The sequence below is a fragment of the Lepidochelys kempii genome, chromosome 24 (assembly GCF_965140285.1).
Source record: "Lepidochelys kempii isolate rLepKem1 chromosome 24, rLepKem1.hap1, whole genome shotgun sequence".
Taxonomy (NCBI): Eukaryota; Metazoa; Chordata; order Testudines; family Cheloniidae; genus Lepidochelys; species Lepidochelys kempii.
In genome coordinates, this window is record NC_136403.1 from 18,225,937 (window position 1) to 18,237,169 (window position 11,233).

At 56.9% G+C, this 11,233-nt stretch overlaps 1 pseudogene; it reads right to left on the reverse strand.

Moving 5' to 3' along the window:
• Positions 1–3,542: 3,542 nt before the first annotated feature.
• LOC140902791 (phospholipase A2 inhibitor and Ly6/PLAUR domain-containing protein-like) lies at positions 3,543–8,322 on the reverse strand (annotated as a pseudogene).
• Positions 8,323–11,233: the final 2,911 nt, after the last annotated feature.

Below are 11,233 nucleotides of genomic sequence, written 5' to 3' on the forward strand. Positions count from 1 at the left end.
CCCTCCTGCACCCCAGCCCCCTGCCCCAGCCCTGATCCCCCTCCCTCCATCTGAACCCCTGGGTCCCAGCCCGGAGCACCCTCCTGCACCCCCAACCCCTCATCCCTAGCCAGAGCCCTCAGCCCCTCGCCCCTAATTTCCTGAGCAGTCATTGCCGGCCATACAATTTCCATACTCAGTTGTGGCCCTCGGGCCAAAAAGTTTGCCCACCCCTGCTCCAGCCTGCAAATCGCTCCCCGTTATATTGCAGCCAGACCCCTCCCCCACCCCCCGAGAATCACTCTGCAGAGCGACACCAGCAAACCCCCCAGCCCAGCAAACCCCCCTGCCCAGAACTCCCAGCGCCCTCCGGGCCAACACAAGCTCCTAGAAAGTCCATCACTGATTCCTTGAAAGGAGACGCCCCGATCCTGTCGGCCCAAGGGAAGGTCCCAGACACACCCTGCTTTAGATCGAACACTGAGAACCAGGGAAGGGCAGGAGCTAAGTGATTACAAGCCAGAAAAGGCAGAAACGGTCTGTGTGGGGGGTGTGATGGCGCCTCCCTCTGGCCAAATGTGGCACAGCCCCAAGGTTCATGTAGCCCAACCGGGGCAGGGGGGATCCCAGGCCTGCCCAATCCTCTGACTGCCGGCTCAGGGCCCTCCAACGAAATAAACGGGCTCAGAGGAGCTCCCACCCTGCCAGAGCCCGGAGCACCTCCCTACCTCCCCCCGGGGCTCTGCGTCCCTGCACCTTTGGGGGCTTGCAGCCAGCCGCTCCCTCCTCTCTGGCAGCTGCTCTGCCCCACGGCTTTCCAGCCCCTTTATTCCTCCCAGCTGTGGTTAGCAGGGCATGCATTAAACCTTCAGTCTCTGGAACACCATGGGGTGCGTACGCCCCAAGAAAGGTACAAAGAAATCAAAGGTCAAAGGCAAGCGACGCCTCCCTTCACATGCTAAGTCAGTTCAAAGCAAAGGTTTCCTGGCTCCCAGCTCCCACCCATTGCACCCCCATTCCCCTTTCAAACCCGGGGAATGAACCCAGGAGTCCTGGCAGGAATCTCAGCGCTGATGGGCAGGGGAACATTTCCAAGCAGGATTACATGTGGACGGGGGTGGTGGTCCTCATCGGGATGACCCCAAGCCCAGGCGAGAGCTGGAGGAGGAATGAGAAGAAGGAAGGACAGACGGACTCAGACCCGCTGGCCAGGGCCCTAGCGTGGGCTGTGGGAGTCCCAGGCTCCAATCCCTGCTCTCCCCGACTCAGCCGGGGGACGTGGCTCCTGGTTTTCCTCTCACTGGTTTTACCCACAAATTCCATCCTGACCCCAGAATCCACCATCCACAACGGCACGTTCCCCAGGTGAATTCCGGCTCCCTGTGCCCGGGGACGGACGGGACTCACCTGTGGCCAGGAGAGCGGACAGCAGGCAGAGGGGCAGAGCCACCCACATGGTGCCGGGTGTTTGCTACAGTGAGCAGAACAGCGAGGAAGCATCTGGCTGTGGTTTTGTCAGGCAGGTTGGCAAATACCTGCTCCCTGGGGGATCGGCTGGGGCTGCCCCATGAGATCCTGGTGGGCCCGGAGATGGGAGATTTCACAACCCTGCATGGGACACTGGCTGATCAGGTGATGCCAATGTGTACTGAGGCCAATTCCCTTGTGCGTTAGTGGAGATCAGTGGTTCTCAGCCAGAGGTCCGTGTACCCCAGGGGTACGCACAGGTCTTCCGGGGGTACATCAGCTCATCTGGATATTTGCCTCGTTTTACAACAGGCCACATTAAGGCACGAGTGAAGTCAGTACGAGCTAAACTGTCGACCCCTTGTTCATATTGCTCTATATACTCTACACTGAAATGCCAGTGCAGGATTTGTCCTGCGTTCCCACCGAGTTATTTTATAATGGTGGAAATGAGAAAGGAAGGAGCTTGTCAGCAGCAGCATGGCCGTGACATTGTGCATTTTTATGGCTAGTTTTGTGAGCAAGTCGTTTTTCAGTGAGGGGAAACTTGGGGTACCCAAGACACATCAGACTCCCGCAAGGGGTACAGCTGTCTGGAAAGGTCGAGAGCCCCTGGCCAAGATCAAAGGCATGGCAAAGGTAGAACAGTGTGTTTGGAGTTTCGATTTCATGAAAACCAATGGGCCGTCGCATGGTTTTCCCTTCCCCGTCTGCTGTTTTAATGGAGTAACAACCATTCACCCTGAGCACAGCCCTGGGACACACTGACCCAGCAGAGACGCCGGAGGGATGCTAATGAGGAACTTTAGCACCAGAAAGTGCTGACCCCAAAGGCAGGGGCCATCGCGTGTGCTGACCGCCGCGTTCCTCCCTCCCCCCATCGAAGGCAAAGCCCACGTGGGTGGGGGCCCTGCCAGCTTGTTCTCTGGGAGAAGAAGCTGTAAGGATGGATTCAGGGAAGGATCCTGCCTCACTGGGCTGGCTGGACTCTTACAGGGACCGGAACCGGATGCAAAGCGGGGATCCCTGGAGACCGTCTGGGGGCACCTGTAAAGACTTGGGAAAATGGCAGTTTCTTCCATCACCGCCACTGTTTGGAATTACAGACTGCGACTCACCTGGGCATGAATTTTACCTGCTTTAACCCCTCGTGACCCTAATTCCCTTTCCTTGGCTCACGAACCTTCAGCTAGTTTCCTACAGACCTGGCTGCCAGCGTTGCCTTTGCTGTAGGATCTGGGGTCCCGTGGCTCTGGGGTAAGTGACCGGTCTCCTGGGGCAGGGAACAACCTGCGTGGGCTGGTTTCAGGTGTTCGTAATCTTTCCTCCCAAAGTCCGTCTAGTCTGAGAGTATCTGAGGGGACTGGCTGTGACTCCGGGGTCAGACGGGGGCAGCGATCCAGGAGTTCACGCTGGGTGAAATCTGCTCACAGAGCACCACCGGTTGGGGGGATCTGCCCTGTTTCCTGACACCTTCTCTGAGCCCGGCACTCCCAGTGGAGCCGCTCCAGAGAGCGGGATGAACTGAGCCCTGCAAAATCAACCTAGAAGGACATTTCTCCCCTCCAGGGCGTTCCCGCCCGCCTGGACAGCTGGGTGAGACACAGCCTCTCCTTCCCACAGCCCTCCTTCCCCAGGGGAGCTCAGCCAGCCGGTGCCTTTCCCCCAGCCATGGGCCTTGCCTTCCGGGAGGGGGTCCAGGCAGGACTCCTGGGTTCCATTCCCTGGCCCTGCAAGGGGAGAGGGGTCCAGTGGTTAGAGCAGGGGTCTTGGGAGCCAGGACTCCTGGGCTCTATCCCTGGCTTTCAAAAGGGAGTGGGGTCTGGTGGGTTACAGGGTGGGGTACTGGGAGTCAGGATTCCCGGGTTCTCTTCCTGCCAGCATCACTTGAGCACAGATAGGGGCGGGAGGGCCCGGTAGGGGGCAGTCAGGGGACAAGGAGCGAGGGGGGTGCTTTCCCCACAGCTTGCTTTATTCAGCCAATGCACAAAAGGAACCCGCAATCCCCCCCAAAGAGAAGCAGCAGCCGGTGGCTGCTGAAGGGAGGTTCACTGCAGCCCAGCACGCAGCAGAAGGGGAGGATGCCAGGGCAGGGCTCAGGGCTCCCCGATGCCTCCCCCGGCCCTGGGAGCTGGGTAGCAGATGGCCTGGAAGAGCCACTCCAGCGCGCCCCGGGCGTATTTCTTCTTTCCCGCTCTCTTCACACAGGCGCCAGGGGAGGCACATCCAACCGCAGCCTTCCTCAGGGTGATGCCACCTGGACGGGGGGAGACAGACGTGATCGGGGGCTCCCACATTCCCTCCCCCGACCTCCAAGAGGTCTCTCACACACTCCCCTCCCAGCAGGACTGCACCAGGCTCTGCAGGCAGAGGAGTCTAGTGCTCTGAGCAGGGGGCTTTAACTACGTGAGAACATAACAGAGGAATGGCCCTCCTGGGTCACCCCAAAGGTCCATCTAGCCCAGTATCCTCTGGCCAATGCCAGGTGCCCCAGAGGGAATGAACAGAACAGGGAACCTTCCAGTGATCCATCCCGTCGCCCATTCCCAGCTCCTGGCAAACAGAGGCTAGGGCCACCATCCCTGCCCATCCTGGCTGTAGCCACAGATGGACCTGTCCTCCAGGAACTTCTCTAGTTCCTGTTTGAACCCTTCGCCTTCACAACATCCCCCGGCAATGAGTTCCACAGGTTGACTGTGTGTTGTGTGAAGCAGTACTTCCTTTTGTTTGTTTTGAACCTGCTGCCTCTGGTGACCCCTCGTTCTTATGTTAGGAGGAGTAAATAACACTTACTTATTTACTTCCTCCACACCCTCCAACCTTCTCTAGACCTCAATCATATCCCCCCTTAGCCATCTCTTTTCCAGGATGAAAAGTCCCACTCTTATTAATCTCTCCTCATATGTCAGCCATTCCATCCCCCTCATCATTTTGGTTGGGCTTTTCTGAAGCTTTTCCAATTCCAATATCTCTTTTTTGAGATGGGGCGACCACATCCGCACGCAGTGTTCAAGCTGTGGGCGTCCCATGGATTTATACAGAGGCAACATGCGATTGTCTGTCTTATTTTCTGTCCCTTTCTTAATGATTCCCAGCATTCTGCTCGCTTTCTTCACAGCCGCTGCACATGGAGTGGATGATTTCAGAGAACTCTCCGCAATGACTCCAAAATCTTTCTTGAGTGGTAAATTCGACCCATCATTGTGTATGTCTACTTGGGATTACGTTTGCCCATGTGCATTACTTTGCATTTATCAACCTTGAATTTCATCTCCCGTATTGTTGCCCAGTCTCCCAGTTCTGAGAGACCCTTTAGTACCTCTTCACAGTCTGCTTTGGACTTAACTATCTTGAGTAGGTTTGTACCTTCTGCAAATTTTACCACCTCACGATTTACCCCTTTTTCCAGAACATTTTGGAATATGGTGAATAGGACTGGGCCCAGTGCAGATCCCTGGGGGACTCCCACTGTTTACCTCTCTCCCTTCTGAAAACTGATCATTTCTTCCTACCCTTTTTTCCCTATCTTTTAACCAGTTACTGAGCCATGAGAGGATTTTATCCCATGACAGCTCACTTTGCTTAAGAGCCTTTGGTGAGGGACGCTTTCTGAAAATCTAAGTACACTATATCCACGGGATCCCCCTTGTCCACATGCTTGTTGAACCCTCAGAGAATTCTAGAACATTGGTGAGGCGTGATTTCCCTTTACCGAAACCATGTTGACCCTTCCCCAACAAATTATGTTCATCTACGTGTCTGACAGTTCTCTTCTTTCCTCTAGTTTCAATAAGTTTGCCCAGTACTGAAGTCAGACTTATTGGCCTGTAGTTGCCGGGATCACCTCTGGAGCCCTTTTTAGAAAATTTGTGTGTCATTAGCCATCCTCCAGCCAGTTGGGACAGAAGCTGATTTAAATGGTAGGTTACAAACCACAGTTAGTAGTTCTGTAATTTGACGTTTGAGTTCCTTCCAAACTCTTGGGCGAATCCCATCTGGTCCTGGTGACTTATTACTGTTTAATTTATCAATTTGTTGCAAAAACTCCGGTAATGACTCCTCAATCTGGGACAGTTCCTCAGATTTGTCACCAAAACAGAATGGCTTAGGTATGGGAATCTCCCTCCCAGCCTCAGCCATGAAGACTGATGCAGAGAATTCATTTAGTTTCTCCGCAGTGGCCTTATCCACCTTGGGTGCTCCTTTGGCATCTCGACAAGTAGGACTCCTGGGTTCTCTCTGCAACTCTGCCAGGGGAGTGGAGTCTAGTGGGTCAGAGCAAGGGGGTCTGGGACTGAGCCGGGACACCTGGGCTCCACCTCGTGCTCTGTGTTCAGACCCCGCCCCCATCTGGAGGACTTACCCCGTCTTAATATCCCAGATTCCACAACACAATGGTCCTCAGTGCCGGTGCAGCCCAAGACCTCCTTCTCGTTCCAGAGATGTGGCCCCACTCTGAGGAACAACGGGCACTGCCGGCCGTTGGGGACGGAGCTCACAGTTGGCACTGAGAACAGTGAGACACACACAGTCAGCCAAGGGTGGGGAGTCACCACACATTGGGCTCAATCCCAGCTCGGGGAAGCGAGTGGGGTCCAGTGGTTAGGGATGGGGGCTTTGGGCTGGGAGCCAGGACTCCTGGGTACTCTCCAGGCAGGTGTGGCCAGAGCACGGCTCTAGGTTTGCAGCAGACACACACCTGGGATGGCCCCGGCGTTGCAGCCGTCGGTGTCACAGCAGGCGATGTTCGCCCGCACGGTGACATTGTGCACGTAGGTCAGCGAGAAGGGGCCGGGCTCACAGTTCTTGGGCTCCAGGCACGATTTACCCGTGTAGGAGAAGGAGTTTCCCACTGTGGAAGAGAAACGTAGAATCACCTCTGAGCTCCCCAATGGACCCCGAGCTGCTCCATCCTCCCCTTTTGTTCCATCCACACTACCCCCAACTAATCTCATCTTCCCCCTCCACCCCCGATAAAATCCTCTCTTCTGTCTGATCCAGGCCCCACAGCCACCCACTGCAATTCCCATCTCATCCCATCCCCTGTCTATGACATTTACTTTCCAGACGGAGCAGTCCCTGCTCCTGGAGAGGAGCAGAGTCTATTGGTTAGAGTAGGGGGAAGGGCTGGGAGCCAGGACTCCTGGGTTCGACCCCTGGCTTCAGGAGGACAATGGTGTCTACACTTAGTAGGAATCTCCTTTCACTCACCCGGCCTGAACTCTGCCACGACAGTGATGCAGGTCCCTTCCGAGGGGGCGCAGGGCTGCAGGGGGCCGGAGCACGATTGCTCTTCGGACGCACACACCTCGCATTGCAGAGCGCTCCCTGGAGGTTGGGAAAATCCCTTCTCAGTACAAACCGCGGCTCCCCACCCCTCCCCAGGCAGTGCCCGTGGGCGAAATACCACCAGGAACCAACTGTGGGAGTTGTTACCACCAATGCCTCCTCACTGAACGTGTGGGCAGGCAGATCTTGGAGAAATGCCACCTGCTTTTGCAGCAGTTCTGCCCAGTTCCATTTAACTCTCCGGATGGGGAAAGGCATCTTGCTAGCTGGTCATTTGTATCTTACTCAAAACCACAGACAAGTCTGTTTGCTGCCTGAGTGTCTGTGGCTAGAATTCATTTTCATCTTCTGACGTGGCTATCTGGGGTGCAGCTTGTGCCTGCGAACAAACCCCACACGTCTGTGTAGACAGAAAAAAAAGAATTCGGCTGCTCTGAAGAGGGGTTTCTGCCTGGCTTTGCAGTGAACCTTTCACACACACACACACACACCCCGCCGTCACTCTCTGCTCCAGGCCTCTGCCTCTCAGAGTTACATCAGCTCAGCCACACTCGACTTCAGCCCACTTTTCATCGCTGATCCTGCCAATTCTCTTCTTCAGAATACAATTCACGCTTGTTAAGCCTTTGGATTAATGGCTGTTCGTCTCCAGCCAGCGATCCCAGGAGCATGAACTCTTTCCTCTCCAGAGCGTGGGGGCCTTTAAATTCATTACGTGAGCATAAGGTAGTTTTAAGAAATAAAGAACGAAAGAAAGATTTTCCCACTTTGGTTTTTTTAGAGCATTCATGTGGAAACATCACTTAAACCTCAGAACACCTTCCCCTGCCCTTCTATGTCCCCAGACGGTTGCAAAGTTATATTATCCCTATCAAAGAAATATGGAAACTGAGGTAGAAAAAAGATGTGTTCAATTCAGGGTTAGAACCAAGAAGACAGCTGAGAACTCCTCACTCCTGACTCGCAGCCCACTCTAACCCACGAGATCCCACGCCTCTTTCAGAGCCACGGACAGAACCCGGGAGTCCTGATTTGCAGCCATCTCTGCTCAAACTCACTACACCCCAGCCCGCTTCGACAGCTGGGGAATGAGCCCAGAAGCCCTGGCTCCCAGCCCCCACCCGTTGCACCCCCATTCCCCTTTCAAACCCAGGGAATGAAGCCAGGAGTCCTGGCAGGAATCTCAGCGCTGACAGGCAGGGGAACATTTCTAGGCAGGATGACATGTGGACGGGAGGAGGAATGAGAAGAAGGAAGGACAGACGGACTCAGACCCGCTGGCCAGGCCCCTGGCGTGGGCTGTGGGAGTCCCAGACTCCAATCCCTGCTCTCCCCATGTCAGCCGGGGGACATGGCACCGGGTTTTCCTCTTGCTGGTTTTACCCACAAATTCCATCCTGACCCCAGAATCCGCCATCCACAGCGGCACGTTCCCCAAGTGAATTCCCGACCCCACCACCCGGCTCCCTGTGCCCGGGGACGGACGGGACTAACCTATGGCCAGGAGAGCGGACAGCAGGCAGAGGGGCAGAGCCACCCACATGGTGCCTGGATGTTAGCTGCAGTGACAGAACAGCGAGGACGCATCAGGCTGTGGTTTTATCCGGCAGGTTGGCAAATACCTGCCCCCTGGGGGATCGGCTGGGGCTGCCCCATGACATTCTGGTGCACCCGGAGATGGGAGATTTCACAACCCTGCATGTGACTTTGGCTGATCAGGTGATGAAATGTGTCTTGAGGCCAATTCCCTTGTGCGTTAGTGGAGATCAGTGGTTCTGCCTCTGCCAGCCGCCCTGTGTGACCTGGGACACACCACTTAGGCCCAGAGCTTCAAAGAGTTAGGTCCTGCTGAGGATCTGTGCCTCAGTTTCCCCCATCTGTTCAATGCGGGTGACTGCCCTGCCCCATCCCACAAGGTGGCTGTGAGGATAATACATTAAAGATGACGCAGGGTTCAGATACCATGATGATGCGTGCCAGACAAGTATTTAGCGAGACATGCTGGAGAGGGTGGTTAACAAGCTCCTTAGGGATGTGGTGGATGCAGCATCCCTCGACATCCCCCAGGCCAGGCTGGCTGCCCTCCTGGAAGATGCTTTCATCAAATACACGTGATCGGGCACAATGTAGGGAGGACTTCTCCAGCCTGGGCTGTGCGGCAGGTCAGAGTAGGTGCTGGGTATGGGCCCTTCTGGCCTGGGACGCCAGGAAAAGGGGTGAGGTGGCTCCCAGGAATCACCAGCCCTCGGGGCGCTGGTTTCATCTGTAAATAATTTTTGTGACTGTTTCGCTTCTAACCAGAAGCGAAGGAAAATGCAGGCTATTCCTTCTCCTGTGTATCCTCCGCCACGCCCATGGAATATCTTCCTCTTCTTCGGGAACGGGGTCTTTGTGAAGATTCAATCCCGGACCAGCTCTACGAACAGCTGCAATACCCGGTTCTCTCCTGTCTGTACGTCTCTGCATCCCTCCCTGCTTCTTCCCAGTGGCCCAGGCTCCGACTGAGTGTCAAACTGGTTCGGAAAAGGTTCTTTTCTGGAGAAGGGTGGGGTCCCGTGTAGCACCTGGTGCCATAGGGGGGACCCTGATCTCAGGGGAGGGAGGCGTGCAGTGCCTGGCACAATGGGGGGCCCCCAGTAGCAGGCTGGGGGGATCTATGCAGTGCCCAGTGCAATCAGGGCCCCTGCTCTGGGGAGTCTGTGCAGCTCTTGGCACAAGGAGGTCCCTGATCTCAGTTATTGCGGTGCTAGAAATAAGTGGTAACAAAGTAGAGAAGGCACCTGTCCTCAGCCCTGCCCGTCAACCCCCACCAACCCTCTCTTTGGGGGTCTTGCAGGGCCGATCATCAACACCGTCTAGACGGGAGGCCGGTGCCCGATCTGCATTGCCCCTGGTCGGAGCAGCTGTTCCAGCACGGAGACCCTGCAGTGCAAGGGCAGTGCCAGCCAGTACATTTCCATCAGCGGGCAGATCTGGGAAGGTGAGCGCCTGTCCCGGATTCCTTCCAGCCCCGGCTCTCCGGGCCCATCGGCACTAGGACAAAGGGAGGCCCAGGCCGGGATTTCCAGTGGGCCAGGCCCCCGCAGCCTCCCGGCAGTTCCCGCTTTACCTGGCTATGCCCTTGGCCCAGCTCTGGGCAAGGCTCAGCCCCAGGCTCCCTATGGGGCCAGAGCCTCTTGTCACACCCTGTGGCTTTGCAAGCGAGTTCGGAGCCACGCTCCCCTGTTTCAAAGCCAGCCGGCTTCCCCCTCTCCCTGTGGACATGGCTCTGACCCGTGTTTAAACCCAAACCCCGCTCCGTCCACACACAGAGCCCCCTGCCCCCTGCCCCCACCTGCCCTGCCCTGCCAGGGCAGCTCAGCCAGGGGAGCCTGCACCCCTACCCGCAGTGCAGCGGTGGCGGATTAGCCAATGGGCCGCCAGGGCCTGTGCCCAGCAGCCTCAGCCCATTGGGGGCCCCCTGGAAAATGGGCACCCCTGCACCCCAAGCCCGGTGCCTGGCAGAAGTGCCAGGTGGCGGGGGAAGCCCCAGCGCCCGGATCCCAGCTGCGTCTGTGGCCCGGGGACTGGAAGAGCTCTCACCCCCAGTTGGCGGCGGGACAGATCTTTCCTGGTCTTGGGGCCGTGGGCGGGGGGGCTGCAAGGGGGTGGGTGGACTGGGACAGGACTGTGGGGGGAACCGGGGCAGGGCCACGGGGGAGGGAGCAGAACAGGGGTGGGACTGCAGGCAGAAGGGGCGGGCGGGCCCCAGGGCCTGCACAGCCCAGCCTTCCCAGCTTCTCACTGGCCACCATCAGCCTGAAGTAGCAACCGCCACCGATGGAAGAAAAAGAGACGTCCACCATGCAGCGTGCGGCCAGCTGCTCCCCAGGGCCGGGCAGCTGAGCTCTCACCACTGTGACCTGCCCTGGGGTCCCGGTTGCTGTCCTGTGGATGCCGTCCCTCCCCTCGACCTCCAACCTAGACCTCCCCCACTGCAACTGGAGACCATTGCTCCTCGTTCTGTCATCTGCCACCACTGAGAACTGCCGAGCTCCATCCCCTTTGGAACCCCCCTGAGGTAGTTGAAGGCTGCTATCAAATTCCCCCTCACTCTTCTCTTCTGCAGACGAAAGAAGCCCAGTTCCCTCAGCCTCCCCTCCTAAGTCACGTGCTCCAGCCCCCTAATCCTTTTCGTTGTCCTCCGCTGGACTCTCTCCAATTTGTCCACATCCCTTCTGTAGTGGGGGGCCCAAAACTGGATCCAGTACTCCAGATGTGGCCTCACCAGTGCCGAATAGAGGGGAACAATCTCTTCCCTCCATCTGCTGGCAACGCGCCTACTGATGCAGCTCAAAATGCCGTTGGCCTTCTTGGCAACAAGGCCACCCTGCTGTCTCATAGCCAGCTTCTCATGCACTGTAATCCCCAGGTCCTTCTCTGCGGAAAGGTTGGCAAATACCTACCCCTAACGGATTGGCTGGGGCTGCCTCGTGACATCCTGGTGGGACCGGAGATG